Raw genomic sequence first — 13982 nt, 5'->3', positions numbered from 1 at the left:
AGCACACTGCCTCCTTCATTTTGATTCAGAAACAGCTGTATTGTTTTAGCTGAAAATTAAAAAAAAAAGAAGCTGCTGGACGCATGTGCCCAGCGTGTAAACTTTCACCCTAGAGCTTGGCAACAGCATAAATAACTGACAAAGGGCCTTATAATAGAAAGAGCTGTGCAACTTCAGTAATGATGACTCTCATCCTTCAGATACATTTAAATGGAAACATCCAATGTCCATTGTTTTACTGGGTTTCTTGCTTGCAGCTGGCATTGTTTCTTTAATATAGAAAGAAATGCTGGAGCATTTTGTTGGGCAGAAAAAAAAATTTCTCTACACTGAGAATTGTGCAACTTGGCAAATGTTGGCAGAAAAGCAAGAGCAACTGTAAAGTAGCCTTTTAAGTTAACTCTGGTTTCTGCATCTCAAGCACAATTTATTTATTATTGTATATTGAGCCACTCTGGACTTATTTTTGTTTTAACTGCCATATTGCTCCCATAACTTTTGTAGGACATAGATCCTTTACAGCTCCCAGGAAGGGGCCCAGCTTTAGTGGCTGTTTCAGATCTTTCTTTCAGTGAACCGAAACCCAAGTGCTAAAACTGGACCTTCAGTTTCAGCAGCAAAAATGGATCGCTGCACATCACCAGAGACACCTTCCCAGAGCAGATCCTTTTCTTCCCATTCCTCAGTAAGAGTGAGATTGATTGAGGGAGGGTTATCTGTTATATCTGAGAGGAAAGGAAAACAAAGAAGAGCTTGTACGTCATTGGCCTGGGCGTGATGGTAACTGCATTTCATGGACAACTTGTTGCTGATATTTTTAATAAGCGTTTTTAAAAAATGCTGGTATGCTATTGAAAACTAGAGCTATTTCTAATTATTAAGATTGCAAGATCAGGTTTCTCATATTTAGCTCTACCTTCTTGCTTTTTCCTGCTTCATTTACAAAAATAAGCTTTACACAGCAAAATTAGAGAGCAAAACACTAATTAATTGTTTGTTTGGGCAAGGCAGGGTTAAAAACCCAGCTCTCTGCATGAACAAAGGCAACTGGATTTTTGATTTAGCAATGTCTGATGCAGGGGATGTTCTTACTCCAAATTCAGTCACCATGGAAACAAAACTTCTCTTTAAGCATGCTGTATCTTTGAAGGAGCAAGAGGTTCTTTTTGGCAGACATTTTTCCATCTTCTTTGTGGATGATGAATACTTCTGGAATGAGCCACTTTCTTCTGTCTCCTCTGAAATGCACTGAGTTTCTACTGTGCAGTAGACAGTGTTGCCCTTGAAACAAAGGCACCACTTCTCAACATGTTTCTGAAATCTCAGGAGGTTTAAGATCTCTTCTTTCCTCCAAAACTATAAAAAAACCGAGAAGATTCACATGGTGTGTTGGTAAGAATTTCTATTAAAAGTTGCTTTGACTCTCAGAGGTAGCACAAGCATCAAGTAATGTGAAAATTGCTATGGTAACTACTTTTATTGTACTCTTAAGTAAAAAGTCGCATAAAACCTGTGCAGACACTAGTGAACAAGTGAAAACCTAGGGCAGAGCTCACAAAAGTACTCTCCACGTTGTCTATCTTATTCCTGGAGTAGGAGCTGTAGGTGCCTGGTGCTGTGCATGGAGGGTGATGACCCAAATGCTCTTGAGTGGCTCTTGATGCTCCTGCTGAAAGGGCTGACCATGAACCACAAACAGAATAATTGGCCCAAAAAAATCAAATGCCTAATGCTAAAAACTGTGTGGCTGGTAATGTAGGAATAGTAGGCTGGTAATGTAAATGGAATTTAGCACACCTGCCTTTCCCTCTCCAGAGTTCAAACCACTCAGCTGATGTGAAGAAAATGTCTTAATTTTTTCATCTGAAGAGCCACTGATAAACAGAGCCATGTCCTTCCAGCTGTGGTGCTGTAAGGGTGATGTGGAAATGGGGACAGACAGGAATGGGCTGATCCATCTAGACAAGGGTTCTCAAAACTTGGCATCAACTTTGAATGTGGAGAAGAGCTTAAAAAGCCCAAAAGAAAAATCTTGAGAAGTGCCTGCCTAAAGGTATTCTTTCATTTCATGGGGCTCACTCAGATGGTTTTTGTTCAACTCATTATCACTGCTCTATGGAGAGGAACATCTCTAACATTCAAGATATCAAAAGATGTTTGTCTTTTCTAGGATTTGTGTTGCTATTCCTGAGATTTGTTAATGCTCACAGGCAGACTCATGAGGACTTTAGAGCTGATTGTAGTAAATCAGTAGCAAAAAGACTGAATGAAGTCATGGCAGGATTTTAATTGCTTTATGGCAATTGGTAGAATCAGCATTCCTGGACCTCATTATACTAACTACTCTGTGAAAGTTAAAAGGAAAAGATTCAGTTCTTGCTCCAAAGCTTTATAGTCCAAACGCAGGTTATGCATTCTGGAGTGCAGGGAGGGGGATTGGCTGCTGCAACGTGCATTTGGATTCTCTGATGGTTTTGTGCTGGTGGTAACACAGAAAAGAGAACTGGTAAATTCCAGTGGGCCCTTTATAGCAGGGTCTGGACAGACGTGCCAGCTTTCAAGTGTCACTTGTGTTTGAAGGATCCAGTCAGGAATTTTTCATATATGGTTGGGACACTGTTTAAAAATAGGAAAAGGCTCTCTTTGAACATACTTGTAAGCCACCACGTTTGCATGTCTTACCTTGTCCAGAAAATTGTTCATGTCTGTTACCTGCTTAAAGGTCTGTGAACAACCTCTGTTAACAACCTCTGTTAACAAGCTACAGCTGCACACTTTTAATGTGTGACATTTTGGCTTTTTGTACCAGATTTTTTCTTCAGACAATTCTGAAAGCTGCAGAGGACTGCATGTTTCATAAAGGATTATAGATTTTGGTTCACTGACCCCCTCCCTGGCTGCACACAGTTTCATCAAACTTATAGCAAGCTGCTTCAGGACTTCAGGTTTAGGCCAGGGGGTCGGTGTCTGCTATGGTTCAGGATAATAACAGTTGTGACAGCGTCTTGCTCTGAACAAGACTCTCCAGGGCTGCCTTAGCAGAGGCCATTAGAAAGAAGCAGATGTGTCTCAGTGCTGCTTGGATTGCTGCAGGTATAAATCCTATTACACAGCCAGAAAGGCACCTCGGTGCCTATTTCCGGCACAGTCACATAATGAAGCATTTCAGAAATTTTGTTTATAGAGAGCTCTTCTTTTGTGTCTTTGAATTTATAACACCTAAAGCTTTGACATCTTGCTGCTGCATTATTGATACAAATCATGAACTTATTGTACTCATTGTATTGTATTGTTCCCTGTGTTCCCCAAGGGGGAAATTACTCATTGTCAGCTCAAGTCTTATGCTCCTATTGGAACTTCTTACTACTCGTGTTTTGCTCTGTGGAAGACTTTTGCCTACTAGCAGTAAACAATACAAAGAAACTTCAAGGTTGGGTGATGTCAGCAAGAGGTCTGTGCCACATTGCTATTTGGCTTTGTCAAAAAATTTATTTGCTAAAAGAAGCTATGTATGTCATAAAGAATTTGGGGATAATGTTTTAGGTATTGCTGTGTTGGGTGGATTGACTAATTCAGAACAGCCTGTTATTCCTGATAGATACAAAGATGCTACAGTCTTGAAAAAAATACATCAGGGAGTGTGGGAACAGTCAGTAGATGAATGGATATAATTGCCAGTCTGGCAGAATTAAGGAAATGGGCTCAAAAGTATCTGGTTTACAAAACAGACCCTACCTAGAAATACAGGTGATGTAAGCACAAATGAGCAGCTGTGCTTGGGGATATCACTGCAGGAATTGGAGAGGCTTTCAGAAGCTGAAATGTGTCAGGTAAGGAAGAAAAAGGGGCTGTACACATCGCTTTTGTGTGTTCATTTGGATGTATTACTCTTTCCTGTAACTAACTAAAAACCTGGTGCTCAGTGAGCTGGGTGGTCCCCAAACACCCCTGGAAGAAGCTGCAGCTGCTGCAGGGATGCCACAGGAAGAATGTCCAGGAAGAATGAGCAGGTAGCTGGAATCCAGATATTTGAGTTTATTCAAGGGCCTAAAGCACAGTAATTCCAGGGTCCAAAACCTTCCACTGAAGGGGTTCATCGGAACGCAATTTATGTGCAGTTTTACATCTCCGTGTGCTGCCTTGGCTCAGGGTGGCTGCTCAGTGCCTTCTGTGTGCTCCCTGCAAAATTCTGGTGCTAGTCCTGTGTCATTTTAGGAAACTGAGTGAAAATGAGAGGCCAAAGACTAGAAATCCTGCATTTTTTCTTTCAGCTCACCACACAAGTGGTGTTTGGGGATACTACTGGTAGCAGCAGGTTTGGAGGGTATTTCTCTCCCTGGAACTGAACAACTTGGACTTGCAGCATTAAATCCAAAGTACAAACTGTTGTGTTTGCCAGCTTGCAGACACTGAAACGTGTAGGGTAACGGTGAGAGGCGTCAGAGCACATAATGCTGTCACCTTGAGAGTGGAAAGGCTCATGGCACTGAAAATTCATAGAAAGCATCACCCAGAGATGTGATGCTGCAGTGGAAAAATCATGATATTTCTTTATTTGACCAAGTCATCTATGAAATGCCATAATGGCATAGCTCAGTGTCATTGGCCTCTGCTTTTACAGAGTGTTTTAATCTAATTATTTCACGTGGCCAGAGATGGCTTTAAGATGTTTGACTTGATTTTTTTGAACAATGGGTCTGTCTGAATGTCTGTCCCTTGTTACAGTAAATAATCTAATGTGTAAAGATGCTAAAATCAAATTAGAGGCAGACAGACTTCAGCTCAGCCTTTCTGTCTGCAGGCAGGAGGAACTGTGCTGTATGCCTTAAATCTGAAAGCCAAAAGGGCTTCCAAGAAAGTTACTAGTATAATAATGTAAGAAAAACAGCCTGTGCTCAGCAGCCTCATTGTTTGTGTGTTGAGAATCCCATTCAACATTTAATCCAGCTTTTTGTGCTTGTAGTAGTAAGAAATACTCACTGGGGAATGTTACAGTGGAAACATTTGTAGGACAAATTTTTTGTAAGGACAAAAACAAGCTGCAGAGGACAGATGCCAAAGCATTGTGGCTTTTCAAAATTACTGTGCAAACGTAGCAAATGAAGTGATTTTTTAATTTGCATGATACCTTCTGATCAGTATTCCATGCACTGACCCCCAGAACTAGCAGGGTGGCCATCTCCTGGGCCACACTTTGTCCTCTCCAGTGAGAGGGGGTGTCATGATGGGCATCCCACTCCTGCTGATCTGCCAGAGGGCTGTGTAGTTTGGATGCAGCTCTTTGCTTTTATTCCTCAGTTGCTGTGGGGACTGTTTCTTCACACCCCTCAGCCATCAGCCTCGTGTTTCGTGGGCCAAGGGTTACACATGAAATAGGGTCTAAGTGTGTTCTGATGCTCACAGCAGACACTCAGTGTTTGCAATGCACTTTCACAATGCTGCGTTTGGCAAGAGGGGTAACACAGTGCCACATGGAATTAATTTCCTGAAACAGTGGAAGCACCTACTTTCTCAAGTATTTTTGCCACTATTGAAACACTAAACCACTTGTACAACAGTTGCTGTTTGCTGTAGCTGGTGATTCCCTACTCCAGAGGCACATAGGCAGCAGCAGCCTGGTACCAAGGGTGCACTCAGATCTGCAGCCACAGGCTTTGGCAGCAGAAAAGATAAAGCAACGTTCAGGAGCTGCCTCAATCAGTTGGGCAGTGCTGCCTGGTGTTTTGTACAGGGCACAGAAAACCAGGAAGGCAGGAAGGAATCTCACAGGCTGAGGTTGTCATCTTTCCTTTCAATCCAAACCCCCCTTCCTCTCGAGGGTTTAGAGCCTATGGTGACCATAAGCAGGCTTCAATGGGATCCTTCAGGCACGTCCAGAGTGAGGAAGAATATCAATTTCCCCCTGATTTCCAGAGGGAATTCAGAGTCTCTGCTGGCCTGAAGTGTTGCTAGAGGCTTTTGACCACGCGCTGTCTGTTATTTGAACTTGGACACTTGGGATTTATGTGCGAATGGTACAACTTGTCACTGGGGTGAGGTCTGGATTTCAAAAATGGATGGTGTGGCTGGTCCTGTGCTAGCTGGTGTTCAGAACATGTCTGTGGCTGATTGCTGAGGTCCTCTCCAGCCTCTTGGCAGGAAGAACAACTCCAGTTCTTCCTCTTGGACAAGTAAATGTGCATGTGGGAGTTCAGTAAATTCAGGCACTCTTTGGAGGTCTCAACTTGTGTGGGTGAGGCCACTGCTGAGAATGATGAAGCTGTGGTCCATCAGATCCTCTCACTGCATCCCCTGCTGAAGGCCAATCAGCCCCAGCAGGGAAGGGAAGGACACACTGCTGGGGAAGTTCGGCCCAAAGTTTTTTTTAATGTCTCCAGCTTTTCTCTAATCCCCAAGCCAAGAAGCTAACTGAACTTTCAGCCTCTTAATATGAGTGGAGAGCATCCTGAAAATAATTGCTGCAAACAAAATTAATCTGGCCCTGCCTGCAGGACACCCCTGAAGGATTGCCTCCAAAGTGCTTGGAGTTAGATAAGAAGTAAGCTCTCTTTAGTGATGCGTGTGCTTTCTAAATAAACTCCTTTTAAACAGACTTGCTGTTTAAATCTGTTTATTTACTGTGGCACATTGTGCAGATTATGTTTTAAGGAGCTCAGCAACCAACATCAGAGCTTTTACATAAGTGAGATCTGAGGAGAAATGGGAGTGAGATTTCAAATATCCCATTAATCTTTTCACTTTAGGTCTGAGCCAGCTTCAAATTGCACCAAGCTGCTGCCAAGCGTGAGTGAGTTTCCATCCAAATAAAGGAGACTTGGCAGGTCTGAGCTGAGTCTTTGTTTTCAGGAGTGTTTCAAGGAGAGTGGGATGGAGTGGTGGTGGTGGAGGCTCTGCCGAAGCGGCGCAGGGCTCCGTGACTGCCGTGTGCCAGGCAGCCCCAGCTGCACGTGCTGAAGATACTCCTGGTTTTTACATTTCTTTGCCTATGTTTTCAATCTGTGTTTGCAGAGGTGGCTGTTAAATGTTTATACATGGGAGCCTGGAGTTTGATGTGACTTAATCCTACACATGTGCAATTCAGCATCTGCCAGCCTCTGGGATTTAGGCCTTCACGCCAAGGCTTTACCTCAATGGGAACTGCAGGGTCTTGCAGCTTTTGGATCAAGTTCTGCTCCTGTCCACTTACAGTGGACCTGAGTTCATTGTATTGGTCCTGTGTAATGTGAAGGCAGAGGGGTTAGAAGGGAATAACTGGAACCACGTGCTGTGAGCAGGGTGCTGGCAGCGCTGCGGCCACCAGTGCCCTGTGAGGAGCCGAGAGGAGGCCTCTGGGCCAGGGGACGGGTGCAGCTGCAGTCTCACAGCCTACCCAAAAACCAGAATGGCCTCTCTGGTTTTGCCTTTTATTTCTGGGGTTGTGGATGGAGTCAAGCCTCCCCACTTCACAGAGGGCAAGCAAGAGCTGTCTGGAGGGACAAGCTCTTGAGATTCTGCTGAGGGAGAGGGAGCTCCCTCCATCCAGCATGTTACCGGCTCAGGATTTGTGCATGCAAAACCCCTCCTGGTTTCTGCCTGCTTTGTGTTCTCCACAGTCAGCTGTTTGCAAAGTCTTCCCAAACACTCTTTCCTTGAATTTTCCTTGAAAGAGGGACTTTATGACAGGAGAAGTGAGGAGGCCATGGCTTCTCTTGTCTCCTGCAGACATAAATCAGGGTATCTGCTGCACAGTGTGAGCATTGGCCAGCCTTGCCAAGATTCCAGGTATTAGTCTGGAAGTATTTGGCTGTGATCTGAGTGATGACATCCACCTAAGACCTCATTTGCTGAAAAGCACTTACTGCTTCTGGGGGCTTTGGAGTATTTGTATCACTTCTTGGAGAACCTAAGGATTGAAAACGAAAATTTTTGGAGTTTTACCTGTCCTCGTTCTTCCTCCCCTGTCATGCCCTTCCCACTCCAATGAATGTTTTCACTGTGGATATAGGGACTGTGAGCAAAGAAAATAATTGAAGAATTCCCTAGAAAACACTGGTATTTTTGGCAGACACAAATTTTGTTAACATCTTGGAGGCTCTATTGCCTGGAAAGCAGGTCTCGGTACCTCTGCTTTGTGTTCACACCATGACTGCTGCCCTCAGCCTGACTGCTGACTTTGCTAAGCTAAAGCATTAAAATAAGCTAAATCGTTTGGTGCCCACAGGCTCTTTTCTCTCAATAGCATCTGTTTGATTTTAAGATGGCCCAAACTTCTTCAAAACACAGTAAAATTATGTAGCTGGATAAAACCTTTTCCAGGACAGTTTTTGTGTACTTTTCCAGCCCAGTGACTCACACCTCTTTGTGGGGTTGTGGCACTAGGTACCTGCTGCTTTTACTTCTCTGCCTGGTAACGCTCTTGGTTGTCTGTGGACACAGTTTTCTCCCCTTTTTTTCCTACAAAACTTGGTGGAGAAAAGCTGCTGTACTTGGATTTCCCTTCATCCTCAGCATGCATAGAGCAAATGCAACAACAGATTGTGGTACATTCTCCCACCCAGAGCTTTCCCACTTTTTATGGATCTCTGGGGTGCCTAAGGCCTATTTCTGGCATTCCCTCTTTTCCCTTTCTGCTGACCTTGGCTCTCCTCACACACACTCAGCTATTCCCTGAAGTCAAGCAGCACATCATCTCTGGTGCCTGTGGTACACACAGGAAGCTGAAGTGCACAGCTTTTCCACACCTACAGAATTAGGTGTTAGCCCCTTTGTATGCCTGTGAAAAGCCAGCACTGGAAGGAGGATGGAGACTTCACAGTGTTATCACCTGTCTGGCCACTTAGCTAAAATCCAGTCCAAGTTTTGCTGAGGCAGAAACTTGGCCACTGAAGCAGCAGATGCTGCTGAATTTCTGAATAAAATGTCACTGTGTGTTGGCACAGAGAAAGGCGTGTAGCGTCTTGCAGAGCAGCCAGCAAGGACAATATTCCTGTCTGGGAACTGAGTGAATCAGGAGCAAGCCCATGTTTTCTGCTCCTGGTACCTGGGTTGCCTGTCTGCCTCCTCTGAAGCCGATCTGTCGCTCTGGCAGAGCTGCTTCTGAGGTTAATCTGCTCTCAGAGAAATTGGAAGCCAAGCAGCAACTTAAATGGGCAGCCCAGGGAGGGCTTTTTCCACAAGATTGTCTTCTATTGATGCTACACACTGACACCTGCTGAGGCTTGTGGTCCTTGTGCCGCCTTCTCCATAATTAACATGACAGAAAGGACACATTTTATCATCTGAGTGGTTTTTAGGGGAGCTGTACCTTCTTTAGGAACAGCTCAAACAGGTCCTCCTGTGCTAGATAAGAGGCTGCTTCCCAGAACATTCCTTTTGGGAAGAGGATTTGTATGTAGAGGAATTTCATCTTGGGTGGAATGAGGAGCAAACGCAGGTGTCTCTTTTATCGCTCAGCTCGCTCTTGCAATCAAAGTTTCTTTCTAGTAAATGCTGGTTTGTTCTCAGAGAAACCTTGGATATGATAGATTTTTTTAAAAAAAGGATTTTGGGACTTTGGAGAAGTGCAAAGTTTTCTCTACAGCACACCTCTTAATCCCTGGAAATTGAGCTGCCTGTGCAGCAGCACAATGCAGGTGGGTCAGGAGGGCTGGTGTCTCTCTGGCTCTTAATGCTGTGCCAGTGTCACTCATAGCAGCTGCCCTTCCCTTCCCTGGCCATCTCCAGCCCTCCAGGATGGCACTCAGCCCCCCTGAGAGTGTGTGTGCAACTCATTGCTGTATCTGATCCTGAAAAGAACCCCAAAAGTAGAGTGTAATGTTGCTGGGAGGAGTGAAAATTGCATCAGTTTTCAGGGCAAAAGAATGTCAACAAACCCTTCTTGAGCAGAGTGTCTGATGAGGGCCGGACTGGCCCTCTGATTCTTTCTCTCTCTGTCTTGTTCAAATGTGTATTGATAAGCTTTGTTTCTTCCCTCACCTTGGATAAAACCCACCAACCTCTACTGAATGCCTGTTGGGCTGTTGTCCCTTAGCAGTCCCTCAGTCAGGAAAAGGTTCTTTCCCCAGGAATGGTGGGGGGCTGAACAGGCTCCCCAGGGAATGGACACAGTCCCAAGCCTTACAAAGCTCAAGAAGTGTTTGGACAAAGCTCTCAGGCACGTGGGGGGATTTTGGGGTGTCCTGCACAGGGACAGGAGTTGGACTTTGGTGATCCTTGTGAGTCCCTTCCAGCTCAGGATATTTTATGATTTAATTACTTGTATTTTTGGGTGGTCACATGCACTCCAATCCTCTCTGGCTGATGCCCTTGTTGGAGGTATCATTGCTTCTGTGGAAGGTGGGATTCAGCCAAGTGAAAAGTGCTGCAGCCAGTGAGAAGGCCTACAAGAAGTCATCATCTGTACGTTGATTTCTTTATTTTTTCTCACAGCACAACTTGTCTGCTGCCTTTCTGCTGCTTCCGAAAGAAGACAGGTGTATTTGTTTCCTTTTTGAAGTAGGAAATTTTAGGAAATGTGTTTTTTGTTTTGCTTGGAGGTACCTAAAAATTGTTACATTAATTTTAAGTCCAGTGTTGAATAATAACTGCCTGGAGGTTTGTTACTTGTGTAGCAGGTTGGTGCCTGATGTGATTTTAAAAATGACCAAGACCCGAGAGCAAGAATTTATAGAGAAGAGATAAGAAGATTTTTATTAAGAGAATGTGCTTGCCTTTCAATTTATTTTTTTCTCCTCCTTAATATTATCTGGGGCCAAAAACATCCCAGAATTTGGATTGTCCTGAACATTGTCATTCTCAACAGCACTTTCAAGGGCAAATGCCTCCTGAAGTGCTGAATAACAGGTCTTGTATCCATTCTTCAGAGAAAATCCTGTGCAGTGCCCTGAAATTCTTGCTTGTTCCACCATCTCCTAACCTGGAATGTAATTTTCCAAATAAAGTGTCACTGATTCTTCACCCAGCACACAAAAGACTGTAAAATGTGCATCCCTCAGGGTGGGGTTTGGACCCTTTTCTTTGGCTGGGGCTCATTTGGTTGTCCAGGTGCACCTTGGTCCTTGTTGGTGCCTCAGGTGCTGAGAGTGCCAAAAACAATCTCCTGACCAAGCCTATATGAAACTGTGCCCTGTTATGCTTCAAGCTCAAAAGCCTTTTCTATGGCAGCTTCAATGTTTCTGTAGTGTTAACTATTTTAAAATTATTTGTCTGGATGATGTGTGAAGCTGAAGTTTGGAAAGAAATATAAAGGTAGCTGCTAGGAAGTTTGAAGATTAGAATAGTGTAACGGTAGATTAAAAAAACTTTTTTGTTTTAATCTTAGTTGTTCTAAAGTGGATCTGATCTATGAGATAAGGGAGACTTGCTTTTGAAGCAGAAAGGGAAACAAATATGCAAATAACTAATGATTGAGGAAGCATACACTTAAAAACTCCACCACTCCAGCAGCGTTTTCAGGAGATCAACATGCATATCCCAACAAACTCTGTTAAAGCTCATGGTTTGTTCTGGGGGAAACCCAAATCAGCTCAAATGCCATCCGACAAGGACCTCAAATAGTTGCTGTATTTTGAAATCCAGGCCTGCAACTCTTCTGGTTATTGATAAATGTGTATCCTGTACATACTGGGATGTAATGGGAAGACTCTCTGCTGAGCAAGGTGTTCTCTCTGCTTCATCCCTGCAGCCCTTGTTAGCTGGGCCCATGGGTCTAGATACTCTCCTGGGTTTCTGCAAATGTTCTGCAATTGTTCCCAATTAAGGGGCATGATATTTGCTTTGGTCTCTTTGATCCTTTAAAAAACACCACCAGCAATTTAGATGTTTATGGCACATTTAATACATTTGAACTGCTGTGCTACTGCTATATCATGTCTGCAAATCCCATGCACTGTATTGTAAACAGCAAATTGTGGTATTGGCATTTCATTTTAACTCTTGTGATAGTCTCTTGCAGTTCTAACAGTAATGGTATCCTGGCTACTTACAATAAATGTTGTAAGTTTAACTAAGAGTCTTTCCAAATAGAACTTGGGGGAATGTGTAGTAAGAGCATGAGAAGCAGAAACAAGCACCATACCTTGGGGGTAGCACAATCTATGCTCTCTGTGAGCAAAAGGATCCTTGTAGCTGTGGTAGATCCAATGAAATGGGATTTGGCTTTTTCAGGATTGAGGGAGAGAATTGTTGCTTGTTTACTGCTGTGATGCTGCTGTTGGTACCCAAAGAAGGTGATGTCTGTACATTGTTCAGAGAGGACTGCACAAGGGCACCTGCATATGTGGGCATTTTTTGGGATACCAGCAGCAGAGGTGACTCCTCTGCACCCCCTGCAGCGCTGCTTTGGCTGCTCAGGCGGTGCTCATGAACCCTCCCGCAGTTGTTTACAGCAAGTCCTGCTTAAGGGGGTGGTTGCCAAGGGTTTTACAGCTTTAGGGATGTGGCATCTCACCAGTGACTTGTTCTCCAAGGCATTCCTAGTGTTAGACGAGAAACATCCAAAAGAAGTTGAAGTAAAGGACGGGGATGTGGGGTATAGGTGAGTTCTGTCCTTCAGCCCAAATGAATGCAGTGCCTTGGACTGCTGCCTTGCTCTGCTGCCAAATGTAACTTGGATAAGAATTAGAACCAGGTTCTTGATGGTTTGTAATCACATAAGATCTCATGATGCTTTTGAAAATGTGTAGCTGCTAACCCCAGCATCCTGGCCACTTTCCAGCTCACAGAATTACCGTCTGTCTTTCCTGCTCCCTTCCGTCTACACCCCTGTAGTTTCAGTTAGATAAGTCATTCCTTACTTCTCTCCAGAAAAATGCACAAGCCTGTGTTCTCCCCACAGAGAAAACCTCCAACATCCATGGTATTTTTTTTTTTATCTAGACATCATTTGCTTTACATTGTTGTTTTGTTATCTAATTAGTATTATCCTGTCAGTGCACCTGATGCGAACTGTCTAGTTCTGGGGCCTGAAGGTTTGCAAGGAGCGCAGCACACAGTTAATTTATTAATCTTCTAAACTCTACACGCAGTCAATTATTTAGACTGGGTGTACCAGGCTTCTCAGTGGTGATTTTTGTCCAGAGGATGTTGGTTTACTCACCTGTACATGGTGATACAAACATCAGAAGTTGGAGTCCTTCATGACTCATTTCTGGCTGCCGCGTGGTTTTTGCACAGTGTTTCGAGGAGCACCGTGGGGATGCTGAAACAGGGTTTTCTTACCCTGCTGGTGAGCAAAAGCACATGGCATGGGCTGACCCATTGTTCTGGAGGTGGTTTGGGATGTGGGGAGTGTTTCAGAGTGGCTGCAGCAGTGCCTGGCACGGTGACATGACACTAAAGGAGCTGACCTTTGTTAGGCTCCAGCCGTGTGTGTGGCGGCCTCAGCCTGGGCTCCAGAGTGGGAGATTTTGAAGTCCTTAAATGGCTGATTTTTCCTGATATGCTGTGACAGTGCCCCTGTAAAACAGTCTGAGCTTCGTGGCTCACTGCATGTGATAGCAGAGGCATTTCTAGTGCTTTTCAAACTCAAATGACTTTTTACACTTCAGCAAAGAAAGCAAGTCCTTTACCCTGGGATGTGAGCTGTGAACAGATGGACAATGATTTTTCACCAGCCAGTCTGTTGTCAGAGCAGTGATTCTCATTGACAGAGAAGTTAATAAACATTAGGAGGATATTCCACAATTGACATCTCCAGTCCACTGCCTTAATACTGGTTGTAATTCTACTCAGGACCTTACAGAATCTTGTGTTTCCCAAGCTGTCATTTGAATGTGTTGGATGGAATTAAATCCAGTCTGGTTCAGATGTGGAAAAATTGATCTTTACTTTCTGTACTCAGGCAGGATTTGGCTGGGACTGTAAATTTTTGGAAAGAGCCTGTGCAGCTACAGTATACTAATGGTTTGGTGCTTAGATTTGCTTATGGAATACACAAAAGGTGTGATATAAATAAGAAAAGACTACATACAACAATGGAAGAAAATCAACTGGGAATAAAAAAC

General features: G+C 44.0%; 1 long non-coding RNA gene across 2 annotated transcripts in view; it reads left to right on the top strand.

Annotated features, from left to right (window-relative positions):
* LOC116449564 overlaps positions 1 to 13982 on the top strand; it is a 42930-nt gene that overhangs the window by 16403 nt on the left and 12545 nt on the right. The window lies entirely within an intron of this gene.

Source organism: Corvus moneduloides, chromosome 11 (genome assembly GCF_009650955.1).
Source record: "Corvus moneduloides isolate bCorMon1 chromosome 11, bCorMon1.pri, whole genome shotgun sequence".
Lineage (NCBI taxonomy): Eukaryota > Metazoa > Chordata > Aves > Passeriformes > Corvidae > Corvus > Corvus moneduloides.
This window is presented reverse-complemented; position numbering and strand designations above follow the sequence as displayed.